The 15,463-nt window shown below is 41.4% G+C and overlaps 1 protein-coding gene across 8 annotated transcripts in view; it reads left to right on the top strand.

Moving 5' to 3' along the window:
• Nucleotides 1–183: 183 nt before the first annotated feature.
• The window catches only part of fryl (furry homolog, like), a 124,398-nt gene continuing 109,118 nt past the window's right edge, over nt 184–15,463 (top strand). For 4 of the 8 annotated variants that reach the window (XM_052459812.1, XM_035784315.2, XM_052459810.1 and 1 more), the window contains exons 1-2: nt 184–465; nt 11,274–11,347. The gene's annotated coding sequence lies outside the window, so the exon portion shown is untranslated. Of the gene's footprint in view, nt 466–3,163; nt 3,205–11,155; nt 11,175–11,273; nt 11,348–15,463 lie in introns of those variants that run through there. The other 4 variants (XM_052459816.1, XM_052459822.1, XM_052459825.1 and 1 more) reach the window with 4 other exon arrangements.

The following is a 15,463-nucleotide window of genomic DNA, read 5'->3' as shown; positions in this document are numbered from 1 at the left end:
ATGTGATCAACCTGTCAATGTGAAAAGCACCTTACCGCGTCCAGTCTACTCATCGGAACGCCATCCAATCAATGCAGAGGTGTAAGATTGCCAGAGCCTGAACAACAAATAAAATAATTTATACAATGTCGGTGTAAACAATTTGAACCAATCATATAATGCAAAGGGCGGGGCATATTGCCAACATTTTGACAGTGGTACGCTCATATCAGACAACACAAACCGCAAAATTGTTTACCAATCTGTCAACGAGGATAGTTGCTATAAGACGAGTTTAGATCTTTTAAAAAATTAAAAGAGCGTTCCAAAAAAAGAACGGATGGGAAAGGAAGGTGAGGACACATACTGAAATATCTCATTTGCGATCCCAGCGAAGTTTCACTGACACTGTTGGAAAAAGCTATAATTTTAGCATGCCAGAGGAGTTGGATTGCTAGCAAACAAGCTAAGCGTACTTTAAAAAAGGTAAGCTCGGCCGAGATTTGAAATACAAGGTCCTACCAAATAGCTAATTTATTAAAGTTAGCAGACCTAGCTTTTGGTAGCGAGCAATTTGCCGTTTCGGATAAATTGATAAGCTATGGAAGTGCTTCGATACTAGCTAGCATAGTTGGGTAACGTTAGATATGTCTTGCTAGCTATGTGTTATTAGCTAACCATATCAGGATTTGGCAAACCCCGAAGTACTCAAATACTGGACAGGAAGGAAGCCAAATGAATGTTACCGTTGTCAGTTAGCTAACATTAACCAGCTCTAGCTAGACAGCCAATTAAAGGAAACTAGGCTGGCTAGCTAGTTAGGTATCTAACGTGACCAACTCGCTTGCTAGCTACGACGTTGGCGATATTGAAGACACAGCACAATGGCAATCATAGCAAGCTAACTGTTGTTGGCTCATGTACAGTACCAATAATTTGATAAAACCCCCCTTGCGTCTTTTGTTTTGCCACTGTGTCTATCCGTTGATTTACGTCGTAGGTGTTCCTGTCACCATGCTATGCCACTGAAATTCGTTTTTGAGGAGGCAAGCTGCAGTCACACAGGCGAGGCAAGTTAGAGCATGGTCAACGATCCTGCTTTGATTTGACTTTACACCTAACTTGGCAGGTAGTCTAATAATAGGATACAACTAACGTTACTGAGTGCGGTTAATCAGCAAATATCCATATACACTTGTATATTACACAGCTGTACCTTACTTACTCGGACATTAGTTGGCTTTGTCATGCCAATGTACCCCAAAGTTGTCTCCATTACCTATGTAGCCCAACAACCAGGAAAGGAAATCTCCCCCAAAATATTGGATTCTCAAATATCATTCCTGGGTGTTTGCTCACTCTACTCTGTTCTGTAGGCGTTATATTTAAAGTTAATCAGCACTGCAATAGCTAACATTCTGTGATTGCTCCTGGGCACAATTTATTCTGTGTGTAATTACGGCAAAGGCCAAATTGCATTTGTCCTGTTTAACAGCTGCTTTTGTCCACCTCTTAATTCAGGCCACATCCTTACAGCATCTGTGAAAACGGTGGCAGTACACACACTGCTCAGTAAAGATCAATCACAATATATTGGCAATAGCCTGTCCATTGCCTCTCTTTTGGTGTGTTTGCACAGCAAAGGGAGAATAGACACACAATGAGGAGTTTGTTCTTGTTTTCTGTAGCTGTAAGATGGCAACACAGAGAAATCTGGTCATTCTGCAATGAACCAGGAGGTGGAGAGAGCTGAACAATTTCAGACCCTGGGGCCTTTGCAATACACTTCTCATCTGGAGAAAAGTCTGTGTGTCACTCCCAAATGGGTCAGGGCTCTACAGTGTGACTATTTTACTCGCAATTAATTTAGGAGCAGCAGTGCACCTAGAAAAATTATTCTGGCTGTATTACCTCAAATCTTTTTCATTGTGCCCCTAAATTTCATTTTGCGCCTACATTTTTCAATATAGGTGAACACATGCTCTTGGGGTACATGCTCTGAATAATCAGTAACCACTTGATCCAAGGACTTTGGTGCTTTTTGTGTTGTTGCGTAAACATATTCAATTACATCAGAGGCCAGCAGGCAGATGCAAAGGGTGAATTTCAGTGTGACATTGTCATTCACCAGGCCAGCCAATGTTTACCATTCCACTGTTAACATGTAACTTCCTAGTGTTTAATGTAAGGGTCAAAGTATTAAAGCAGCTTTAAAAAAACATGTTTTGCTTATCATTGCAATATTTAGATGACTATGGTACTTAGGCTACATCTTACATAAAATTGATGATAATGCTTACATCTTATGTAAAATTGTTGAATAAAATGGGTTAGATCACTGTCATGGTCAGGACAGGAGGCTGGTTTGTTGTGGTCACATTTAAGAAAGTGATGAACCCCCTCTCTGCCCCAACCCATACATGTCTCTCTGTGTGGTTGACTGATCCTCTCAACCTCCCCCTTCAGGGATAAGCCTCTGATTGCTGTCCAGATGTGTTCGCATTGTGCACGCACCCACTGGGCCTCTGCATAGGAATGGCAGGGAATCCTTCTAAATTGCAAAGGGGCATCTATCTGCGATTACCCAGGGCATAATTCCGAGGAATGTGTGTTTTTGGGTTAATCCTGGAAGACATTAATGTCATTGAGTGAAGGGATGGAGCTGGTCTCTGAGTGGTTCCCCTGTCAAACCATGGATGTGTCTCTTCTCAGGATGAGCCAGAGGAGTCATTGGTCACTCTTATAGTGTGATGGTTAGATTTATATGAGCCAGATAAGCCAGATAAGAGCTGTGCAGTCAAGCATTTCTCTTAATGAGTCTGGTGCCTCACTGTTTCTCCTGTCCCATCAGACTGACACTGTTGTCCCTTTCCTCTCTTACTGCTTTGTCCCTGTACTGACCAACTGACTGACTCTTGCACGTCTGCCATCTGGTAAAACAAATGAGGCTTCCCAGTGTTTACCTTCATGGAGTTCAAGGCTGCACAAATATCATTATCTTGCCTTGCTTGTTGTTGACTCTGTAACACCTGCATCTGGCTGATCTACGACCTCAACGTTTCACCTACTGCCTTATCAAGAGCACTTACAGGAAACCCTGGATTTCCTGTGTGAACTATACAGCTATATTCGTATTACCTACTGAATTACAGCCTTATTTTTGCCTGCCTGGTGATGGTGAGACTGGATCTCTTGCCAAATTATCTGCTAAACGTAACTGAAAAGGTTGGTGGTGTGTCTGTTTGCTTGGTGCTAAATTATTAACCTGAACTGCTGCAGTCATTATCCGGTGGCAAAAATAAAGAACATGTTAAACTGCAAGCCATGCAAGTTACTCTGATTTTAAAGGTACTGCCGCTAAGCAACTTTAAAGAGGTTAAATAGCTGTTCATCAGACAAGCCCCCATCCTTTAGTTATAGTCATCCTAAAATGAGCAATCCTTTGTCTTTGGATGCATTCAAAGTGTTCTGTAATAATCAAATGTGAATTGAGTTCAGCTAGAAATAGCCTATAATGGGGCCTTACCGAGGCATATTATTTTTGGCTTTGGGTAGGGAGAACTGGTTTGGAGCAGGATAATTGATGTTTGGGACTGACTTCACCAAAGAAACCACCCGGTCCTCAGCCCAAGGAAAGCCAACTCTGTTCCTCTCACTGCATACAGAGTGTGCCTGTGTGTTTGGACTGGAGCTTTCAGGGGCTGTGTACTAGGTTTCACATGAGCTCTCTTTAGAAATCAAACTGGTTGTGAGGAAGAGCTTTCTAAAACACGCAAACAAGTGGTCCTGTTAGGGCAGTTGCATGAAGGCCTTATCTGTCAGGAGAATCTAGTGTTCTGCTCCATACGAAGGTTGTGATTACGCAGGAGAAAAGCCTTTCATTTAGTGCTGGTGAACAAGATGTAGTTAGTTCTTATTTTGTCCTATTTGTCCCAGTTGTGACTGTGCACCAATGCTGAGATCTAGTGTTGCACAAAACATTCGATACTAGAACATGAAAAACGGTTCGGTACTAGAATTTGTTTCTTTCGGTACTTCTGTTAGATTTTATCCGTGATACACATTCATCGGCCAGTGTTAATTTCTTCATCAAAAATATTACAGAAAAACCATTTTTTTGTGTCAATCACTCACTGTTGATGTTGAGACGGGTGTTTTGCGAGTACTGTTTAATTAAGCTACCAGTTGAGGACTTGTGAGGTGTCCATTTCTCAAACTCGACACTGTACTTGTCCTCTTGCTCAGTTGTGCACCTGGGCCTCCCATTATTTCTATTCTGGTTAGAGACAGTTTGCACTGTTCTCTGAAGGGAGTAGTACACAGCGTTATACGAGATCTTCATTTTCTTGGCAAGAAACTGGAATAGCCTTCATTTCTCAGAACAAGAATAGACTGATGAGTTTCAGAAGAAAGGTCTTTTGTTTCTGGCCATTTTGAGCCTGTAATCGAACCCACAAATGCTGATGCTCCAGATACTCAACTAGTCTAAAGAAGGCCAGTTGTATTGTGTGTTTAAATCAGAACAACAGTTTTCAGCTGTGGTAACATAATTGCAAAATAGTTTTCTAATGATCAGTTAGCCTTTTCTTAAATGATAAACTTGGATTAGCTAACACCACGTGCCATTGGAACACAGGAGTGATGGTTGCTGATAATGGGCCTCTGTACGCCTATGTAGATATTCCATGAAAAAATCTGCTGTTTGCAGCTACAATAGTAATTTATAACATTAACCAATGTCTACAATGTACAGTGCCTTGCGAAAGTATTCGGCCCCCTTGAACTTTGCGACCTTTTGCCACATTTCAGGCTTCAAACATAAAGATATAAAACTGATTTTTTTTGTGAAGAATCAACAACAAGTGGGACACAATCATGAAGTGGAACAACATTTATTGGATATTTCAAACTTTTTAACAAATCAAAAACTGAAAAATTGGGCATGCAAAATTATTCAGCCCTCTTTCAGTTAATACTTTGTAGCTCCACCTTTGCTGTGATTACAGCTGTAAGTCGAATGATATAAATCAATCCACAGTTTTGCAATCGAGAGACTGACATTTTTTGCCATTCCTCCTTGCAAAACAGCTCGAGGTCTCAGACTGTGATAGTCTCAGTGAGGTTGGATGGAGAGAACATTTGGAACAGCAGTTTTCAGTTCTTTCCACATATTCTCGATTAGATTCAGGTCTGGACTTTGACTTGGCCAAAACACCTGATATGTTTATTTTTAACCATACCATTGTAGATTTTGCTTTATGTTTTGTATCATTGTCTTGTTTGAAGATACACCACTGCAAATCTACCAAGTCTCAGGTCTCTTTTCAGCTCCATCAGGTTTTCTGATCAGAATGCAGCCTGAGGCCCATCCATCTTCCCATGAACTTGAACCATCTTCCTGTCCCTCTGAAGAAAACAAACCATGATGCTGCCACCAATTTTTGACAGTGGGGATGGTGTGTTCAGGGTGATGAGCTGTTTGCTTTTAGATATCCATAAAAAGTTTGCATTGTTGCCAAAGTTCCATTTTGGTTTCACCTGACCAGAGCACCTTCTTCCACATGTTTGGTGTGTCTCCAGGTGGTTTGTGGCAAACTTTAAACAACACTTTTTTATGGATATCTTTAAGAAATGGCTTTCACCCTGCACACCATCCATAAAGGCCAGAAATTGGTGCAATATCATGGATTGTTGTCCTGGACAGAGTCTTCAGCACCTCAGGGTAGATGGTTCAGTTGATGGGAAGATGGATGGGCCTCTTGGCTGCATTCTGAAGTCTTCCCTTGTATGAGCTGAAAAAGACCTGAGACTGGGACTTGGAGATTTATCTTCTGAACAAGACAATGATACAAAATCATAAAGCAAAATGCTACAATGGGATGGTTAAAAAATAAAATATCCAGGTGTTAGAATCCAAGTCAAAGTCCAAACTTCTGAATCTAATCAGAATATCTGGAAAGAACTGAAAACTCCTTGTTCTTCATGATGCTCTCCATCCAACCTCACTGGACCTCTGAGACTATTTTGTGCAGGTGCATTTATGGGAGAAAATGATTACACACAGGTGGATTGTAAATCATCATTAGTATTTAGGTAGGTCAACATTGTAATCATTCAGAAATCCTCACTGAACTTCTGGAAAGTTTGCTGCACTGAAGAGGGCTGAATAATTTTGCACGCCCAATTTTTCAGTTTTTGATTTGTTAAAAAAGTTTGAAATATCCAATAAATGTTGTTCCACTTCATGATTGTGTCCCACTTGTTGTTGATTCTTCACAAAAAAAAATCCGTTTTATATCTTTATGTTTGAAGCCTGAAATGTGGCAAAAGGTCGCAAAGTTCAAGGGGGCCAAATACTTTCGCAAGGCACTGTATTTCTGATCAATTTGATGCTATTTTAATGGACAAAAAATGTCCTTGTTTTTGAAAGAAAAGCACATTTCTAAGTGAACCCAAACTTTTGAACGGTAGTGTACAGTACATGTTTCAAGCAGACCACCATAGTCCCTGTGCCCAAGAAAGCGAAGCTAACCTTTCCCTCAATGTGCACAAGACAAAGGAGCTGATCGTGGACTACATGAAAAGGTGGGCGGAACACGCCCCCATTCACATCGACAGGGCTGTAGTGGAGCAGGTCAAGAGTTTCAAGTTCCTTGGTGTCCACATCACCAACGAACTATCATGGTCCAAACACACCAAGATAGTTGTGAAGAGGGCACAACAACATCTTTCCCCCCTCAGGAAACTGAAAATATTTGGCATCGGTCCCCAGAGCCTCAAAGTTCTACAGATGCAATATCAAGAGCTTCCTGACCGGTTGCCTCACAGCCTGGTATGTCAACTGCTCGGCATCCGACCGTAAGGCGCTACAGAGGGTAGTGCTTATGGCCCAGTACATCTTATGGCCAAGCTTCCTGCCATCCAGGACCTCTAAACTAGGCGCTGTCAGAGGAAGGTAAAAAAAAAAAAAAAAAAAATGGTCAAAGACTCCAGTCACCCAAGTCATAAACCGTTCTCGCTGCTACTGCTTTATTGTTAATTTGTTTTACTTTTTGATTTTACTTTTGCTTTATTTTTTAATAAGATTTTCTTAATCAACAATGCAGTTTAAGAAATAGAGTTAAGTGCTTGTAAGTAAGCATTTCACTGAAAGGTCTACTACACCTGTTGTATTTGGTGCATGTGACAAACATTTATTTGCTTTGAATAGGGCTCCAACAGGCCGCCCCTCTCTTGCCTTGTGAATGACATCATTATTGGTTAAAGAGACATTGTGCACTTTTATAAAATGAGCTTCTATGCAAATGTTGTTGATCAGTACAATAAAATAAGTTCCAAATGGGAAGGAAATGGATCGTTTGTCATCTGTAGCCCCAAGAAACCATCTAAAACAAGCTCAATAAATCAATGCATGCTCTAGAGGTCTTCACGGGGCCAGAAAGTTTGCTCCAATCCAAAATGGACCTGGGGATTTCCCACCCTGACCCGAGCATAAATATTTGTTTCATACCCGTTCCGTATTAACCTGGTCGGTTCCAGGTCCGATCTGATGGAGGAAAGCAGCAGAAAATATGTTTTTAAGCTACTTTATTAACCAGAGATGATAAAGCACGAGAGGGACAAATGTGCCGCTCTAGCGGGCTAGAGAGGGGCCGTACTGAGTGCGTGAGCTGCCATAGCTAGGATATTTATCAAATATGATTACGTAATACCTGTCTTGGACTGCACCAAACCTGTACGAAAAGTTTGGTAAGCTAGCGAACATTAGCTAGCTAGGCTAACTGAGGCTGCAGTGTATGCGGTTTGTGATACTACAATTACAAATAACTCAAGAATATATTTAGTAGGAGCCTACATGTTGGATGTTGGTCATTATAGCCTATCCTTTTAATTGTCAATTTAATTCCATCTTCCATTGATTAGATATCGCTTAACTTTTGCCACACACGGAGTGAGGTTCTATGACTAGCCTATTGCCGCTTTGATGACTTATGATTGGCCAACAGCAAGCTAAACACGCCACGCTCTACTCTTGTGAAAAGCAAGACCGCAGCAGCATAAATTATACAATTTCTCTCTCTTTCTCTACTGCAGCAGTCTCGTTCGGAAATGCACAGGCTTATGGACAAGACAGTTATGATTGTCACGGGAGTCTAATTTTATCAGATCCAACCCAGATCTGTGACATTATTTAAAATTTTGGATTCGGACTAGAGGTCGACCGATTTTAATCGGAATGGCCGATTTTAATTAGGGCCAATTTCAAGTTTTCATAACAATCGGAAATCTGTATTCTTGGGCGCCGATTGAATTATTATTTTTATTTTACTAGGCAAGTCAGTTAAGAACACATTCTTATTTTCAATGACTGCCTAGGAACGATGGGTTAACTGCCTCGTTCAGGGGCAGAGCAACAGATTTTCACCTTGTCAGCTCGGGGGATCCAAACTTGCAACCTTCAGTTAACTAGTGCAACGCAATAACGACCGGCCTCTCTCTCGTTGCACTCCACAAGGAGACTGCCTGTTACGCGAATGCAGTAAGCCAAGGTAAGTTGCTAGCTAGCATTACACTTATTTTATAAAAAACAATCATAATCACTAGTTAACTACAAATGGTTGATATTATATAGCGTGTCCTGCGTTTGCATATAATTTGACTGAGCATACAAGTATCTGACTGAGCCGTTGTAGGCAGAAGCAGGCGCGTAAACATTAATTCAAACAGCACTTTCATGCGTTTTGCCAGCAGCTCTTCGTTGTGGGTCAAGCATTGCGCTGTTTATGACTTCAAACCAATCAACTCCTGAGATGAGGCTGGTGTAACCAAATGGCTAGCTAGTTAGCGCGCGCTAATAGTGTTTCAAACGTCACTCGCTTTGAGCCTTCTAGTAGTTGTTCCCTTTGCTCTGCATGGGTAACGCTGATTCGATGGTGGCTGTCGTCGTTCTGTTGCTGGTTCGAGCCCAGGGAGGAGAGGGACGGAAGCTATACTGTTACACTGGCAATACTAAAGTGCCTATAAGAACATCCAATAGTCAAAGGTTAATGAAATACAAATAGTATAGAGGGAAATAGTCCTATAATTCCTATAATAACTACAACCTAAAACTTCTTACCTGGGATTATTGAAGACTCATGTTAAAAGGAACCACCAGCTTTCTCATGTTCTGAGCAAGGAACTGAAATGTTAGCTTTCTTACATAGCACATATTGCACTTTTACTTTCTTCAACACTTTGTTTTTGCATTATTTAAACCAAATGGAACATGTTTCATTATTTATTTGAGGCTAAATTGATTTTATTGATGTATTATATTAAAATAAGTGTTCATTCATTATTGTTGTAATTGTCATTATTACAAATAAAAATAAATAAAATCGCAGATTTAACCGGTATCGGCTTTTTTGGTCCTCCAATAATCGGTATCGGCGTTGAAAAATCATAATCGGTCGACCTCTAATTCGGACCAGCTTGGGTGCTGGTCTCGGCATTTGGGTCCAGGTGGATCCGTGAAGGCCACTAGCATGCACACATTCCTTTTACATATGCATTCACCTGTATTGTGAAGAAGCTTTGATTTACCCAGTTTATCAATGGATTTACCATTCAAATGAAGTATTACCCTTATCTTTATATAGTTTGGTAATTGATTCATTAATGCGTACATGGATGTCTCTGAAAAATGTCAAATGTAACGCTGTTGAACGACAGATGCCCAACACTTGAACAGGGCAGTAGATTTGCTTATCTGTCTGGATCAAGTGCCATTCTGTGACTTTGGCTAATTTCATTCCTTTTTAAAATGTTGTTTTTAACCTTTTGTACGGTTTTGGTATTGAGTATCGCGATACTAAACCTGGTATCTCTATTGAAGTAAAAATTCTGGTATCTTGACATTAACTGAGTTCGGGATGTTACAGTACCTTCTATCCACCTGCAGGCAGATGAGATCAGCATCCTGTCTGACCTAGAAAACCCTGTGGTGTTTGTGTTTCAGGTTGGTACAGCTGAATGTGTTGGGCTTTGTTCAGGCTTCTTACTCAACCCACGAAAGCGTGTTCACCATTTTAAGCACGTCTCACAACTAGTGTGTAGTTCCGTAAATGTCCATGGTCATTATTTCCTTACCTGTGAAATGCATGACTAACTCTGTACTTACGCTGCTTGTGGGTCTATATATAGAGTGGGAGCTTAGTCTGTGGCTGGCTGTGTTGCTATACAGCCTCCAGTCTAGGAGGTCAAATGGGCCCTCGTGGGCTTGTTTTCTGCTCCACTTGTTTGTCTGGTCACACATTTTGTTTCTGGAGTTTCTGTTGTAACAGGAAGTTAGATCTGTTATTCACAAGTATGTGTGTGAAGCAGTTATCTGTCAGAAAGGGGCATCATTCCACCTTGCGTGTGTAACTGTGTGTGCGCGGGCGTGTTTGTATTGCTGCCTGTCAAATACTGCTGAGGTTTTGTGGCGTAACGGGTGTTCCAACTGTTTCCATTGAACGTCTGTGCTGACCTGTGCTGACCTTTCGCTCTCTCTTTCTGACTGGCTGGTATGTGTTTGGTCGTTGACTCATTGGTCTGCTCATCTTCTCATGATACTGTATATTTTACACTGAGATGGCTACTATGTCCAGCCCTTTTCTGCTATCCTGATTTGTCTGTGTCACGGTTTCTTGCTGTTTTTCCAGTGGCTTATTCCATCATTTTTGTAATATATATATATATATATATAACAGTTTGTATGATGGCCTTATGTATACTGGTATTTGTAGTTTCACTTTACATGGAACAGAGTGTACAACTTACTTTTTACCCTGGGGTACATGACACAGGTGGCAACAGTGTGACTACAGAGGCAGCCTATATGAGGTGGGCTGGTGCTTTAATGTGAGCTCACTCACTTCAGCTTTTATGATTGCTGGATGGAAACTGTGTTAGTACTGTGTTGTGATGACTCTGATCACTTTTATGTAACTGCCTCTTGGATGGAGTGGGTAATCTTCAGATTACTGCTCTGCTCAATACTCAGGAGGAGGTTCTATTCCTGGCTCTGCCATTGACTGACCCAGCATAGCACCGCACTGGCTCAACCCGGGCACTGGCAGTATCCTGACCTGTGGAGCTTGACTGTTACTGGGAGACGCTATGCCCTACTGTCCCTGAAAGGTTACCCCACTCCCACTGGGATGGGGACTATGGTAGGGACTAGGCCCTGATAGGAAATTATGGGATGCTTCCTCTGTAAGTGCACGATTGATTGACTGGTGTGGTAACTAATGGAATGATTTGTGTTTCAGATTCTTGTGCATTGAAGTCGTGGGACCTCTCCTTCTTGACTGCCCGAGTAGAGCCTCTGCTCTATGGCTTTAAGGTACGTAACGTCACACTGGCTTATGAGGAGCTTTTCGCACTGGTTTGGTTAAATAACTCTTACAGGAGCTCTGTGCTAAGCAGTGTGGGAACTAGGAAAGAATATTATAGCTGATTTTTAATCCTCTGGCATCTGTAATACTGTAGCCTGTATTGGGAACTGGCATAGAGGTCTATTTAAAAAAAAAGAAATCGGGCTCTTTGTTTGGCAGCCATTTTGAGTTCTTCCTGAGCGTTCCTTGTCAACCTCACTGGGGTGGTCTAGACTATAGTCTGTGAGCTAGCTAGGTGTTGTCTGTCAGCTGTGTGAAATGAGAACGGTTTCTTCTCAGTCTGACACGGATGCACTTCACCACATTAGATAGACCACACAAAGAAAGGAATTATGTTATTTTCTATCATTTTCCTTTGTTGTGTGTATTATGTTTCTCTGTTTGATAGATCAGTGAAACTTGTTGAAAGGGGCCTTTCAGGCTAAGTGTGCATTGTCTGTCTGATGGCAATGGAAACACACTGCAAGGTATGCAAGGGCATGTTTCTGCAGGACAGAGAGGAACATTGGTTTCTGCAGCATATCAATAAAATAATTTTGACCTAGATTGCACTCTTTCAGTGGTTCTTGAGCAAGCAGAAACATAATGTAGCATAGCTGAAATGGAGTCATTTTGTTCTTTTCACATGGATCTACCAGTTTTAGAGGGCTGTATACTCTGGCCTCTAGCTGGTAATTGAAGCCCTCTTGTCAGTTCTGAGTGGGGATTGGCCAAGACTGAACAGTGTGTGATTGGGACCCGGGGGTTAGTCAGGTCATGTTCTCACATTCCCCAGCCATGACAACAATGTTGCCTGTGGGTGGACCACACAACTGTCAATCAGGGGAGGCAGAGCTCTGTTTATCAATATGGCGACTGCAAGAGTTCAATGACCCCTTCTGTGTTCAGAGATATGAAAGATCTGGATATTTGGAGGCAATTATGGGTGAAAGGAAGCTCCATAGTCCTTTCAAACCTGTGAAAAACTGAAGGGGGTCTATGCTAGACAGGTGAAGGGGCAAGGCCAAGGGCATTGGAAAAGTTTTGCAGTTGTGGGAGGGGATGCACTGCTGACACAGTCAAATACGGTGTGTCCTGTCAGATGTCAATGTTTTCTGACTGCGCAACGCTCTAACATCCTTTCTAAACCCATGTAGTGTTTGTCCAGACCACGGGAGGGCGTACAGCCTCTGTCCTTATCCAGACCTACTCTGTCTGTTTGAGATGAGTTCAGGTGGACTAGCTGGCTGGGTTTCTGTCACGTGGGAGCACAGCTTCACTCACACACAACAGGAGGGTCCCCATCAGGACTCCACTCAGTGACCGACCTTGTGTCTGTCTGCAAGTGTAACTGTTTGGTCGCTGTTCAGTTTGAACGTTGCCTCTTTGTCTCAGCTCTGGCAGTTTTCCTTTTTTCTGGGGCGTGAGAACAGAACAGGGCCAGAGCAGCGTCGGGGCGGTACCCAGAGTGCATTGTTCCCTGAGCTTCCTCTTCCACATTCCTGGGCTGATTGGGATCTGGGCCTCCTGCGCTAGGCTGTTGTTCTAACGGGGCGGCACCAGTGACCTGGCCCCTTCCGGACCACAGCCGCCCCCACTGGCCATTGCACTGCCCTGGTCCAGTGATGACCATCTCACGGAGTATGTTTACATGCACACTAATAATTTGATGTTAAACTGATTATGGCGTTAGTCATGTAAACACCTTACATATCTTAATCGGTGTAAGGTCATAATCGAAGTGAGCCTACGCTGATTGAAACACCTGGTTCTCTAAGTAGTCGTTTAAATGAATAGGACATGTAAAGCGTTTAACCTGTGTTCCAGCGGTGTATTTGATCTTCACATGCGCCAGCACCAGGAGCGCAAGCCTCACTTTCTTATGCGCGAGTGAAGTGAGTTCAGAGAAACTTATTTTTCGCAAACAAACTTTATACAGTATGTCTGAACTCCGAATCAAAAAGTCTTTGCAAAAATAACATGGTCACTGTGGTAGATTTTGATTGCTGATTCTGCATTTATCAAAAGTCCCACCAGTAGCCTGATTTCAGATGTGCCCATGTAAACAGGATTATCATGGAAATCGTTCTTCTTGGAAGCATGTAAATGTTTCAAACAAACTATTTATATTAACCTGATTATCCACAATAATCAAATATTTGTGTTTGTGTAACTGTGCTCATTGTACACTCTGGTCTCTCTCTCTCCCTCCATAACATTCTCTGTCTCTCTCTGTCTCTCTCTCTCTCCCTCCATAACATTCTCTGTCTCTCTCTGTCTCTCTCTCTCTCTCTCCCTCCATAACATTCTGTCTCTCACTCTCTCACACTCTCTCTCACACTCTCTCTCACACTCTCACACACACACACACACACATAACATTCTCACTGGGCCTCCCTGGCTGCTTCCTTTTTTACAAAAGAATAAAAAATGAAAGCTGAAATGTCTTGAGTCAATTAGTATTCAACCCCTTTTGTTATGGCAAGCCAGGGTTTCCGTTAGGGAAATGTGGCGCCGTACATTTGACAGGCAACATTTTAATTTACCCGACATCTGAGAAATGTACCAGACCCATATGCATTGGTTGCGTAACCTGATTAGGGTGTCTGCCCACAGTGCCCAGAATGACAGAAATCACATTTAGAATATGTGGATTTTTTATCAACAGAACATGTAAGTTGAGGATGCAACAATGTGTGGTCCTTCCTGGATCCTTAAGACTTCTGATGTGCACTTTGAGATTGTTAGAATAAGTGTCCACATTTAAAATTTTCCTCAGTCATCAAGATGAGTAACGAACAGGAAACTCACTTGCCTATGTCAATTTACTAGTACAAAAGTTTAGGCTACTTATTCTATTGGTCAGCTTGTCAAGAAATAAATAGCCTATTTCAAACACAATGGGACAGTTTTGGGATGATGGAGCCCGAATTCATACAACCAATAGGCCTAGGCTACATTAAAAATACAAATCGTAAAAAAAATCAGTCTGATGCAACACATCAGAACGTTTAGCTTAAAATGTTGAACTATTTTTTTTTAAGAAGAACAGGAAGGCCCACACAGTTTACGCTCCTAATTCACTGCTTCTATTCACAACCTTTAGATAAGAAACGGTGCTTCATCAGGTCAAACAGACTGAGTTGTCACAATGTTTCATCTCACATCACGGTTATGTACATGATGCATGGTGGGTGTAGAAACTATTTAAATTAACTTTTGTGTCAGAGGTACATATGGTCATAAAGGAATTTATGCATACTTTATACATATATTTTATTCATCGGTCCAAGTTAAAACCTAGGCAACAGCAAAAAATTAAGATTACGTTGGAATACCTGCCCATATGACCATTATGTGCAGGATGTGTTTTTCTTCACATTTAAGTGCACAAGGCAGTAGGAATCTCGGGCCACTTTCTAGAGCTCCGACTGTCCGAGATGAAGATCACTGATATCATGATTTGATCTCGTATTTTTCAGAGTTCACAGTTATCTTTAAAGCACCACAAGATGCTGCAGCAGAAGCTCATGCACTGTCTTACAGAGCATTTGAGTGGAAAATCTATCTATGCTGTACTCATGTGATAAATAAGATGCATACACAGCCACAGGAACTATGGGTGCTGCAGCATCCCTAAAAAAATATAAATAAATAAATAAATCTCAAATAAATAATTATTAGTCACTTTCATTGTTCTAGATTTATTTGTGTTCTTCTACATTTTACTAAGGAGCACTCATTTACTCCCTGAACCTCAATATCTCACAGCCTTTTGGCAGGGTAGGTACTTTGTTCCACATATAAACATCAAGAATCAACAGTTTCAGTTTTTACTTATTGTACCTAAAGACGCAGGTCACAAACGTAAAATGAAATTTAAGCAATATACCCCATTTACTTACAAGTAATACTTGTTTTGACTTTAAAAACATTAAAGCATGCTCATTTTTATTTTTGGTGTAATTATGGCAAAAACTCTTTTGTCTGGTTAAAAATTCTGAGTGGCTGGTTGTTTAAAAAAAAAAAAAAGAATCTACTTGCCACAGTGGCTGTTGGACCAAAAGTGAATTTCCAAATGAAGC

The sequence above is a fragment of the Oncorhynchus keta genome, chromosome 1 (assembly GCF_023373465.1).
Source record: "Oncorhynchus keta strain PuntledgeMale-10-30-2019 chromosome 1, Oket_V2, whole genome shotgun sequence".
NCBI lineage: Eukaryota > Metazoa > Chordata > Actinopteri > Salmoniformes > Salmonidae > Oncorhynchus > Oncorhynchus keta.
Note: the sequence above shows the minus strand (reverse complement) of the source record. Positions and strands in the feature narration are given on the sequence as shown.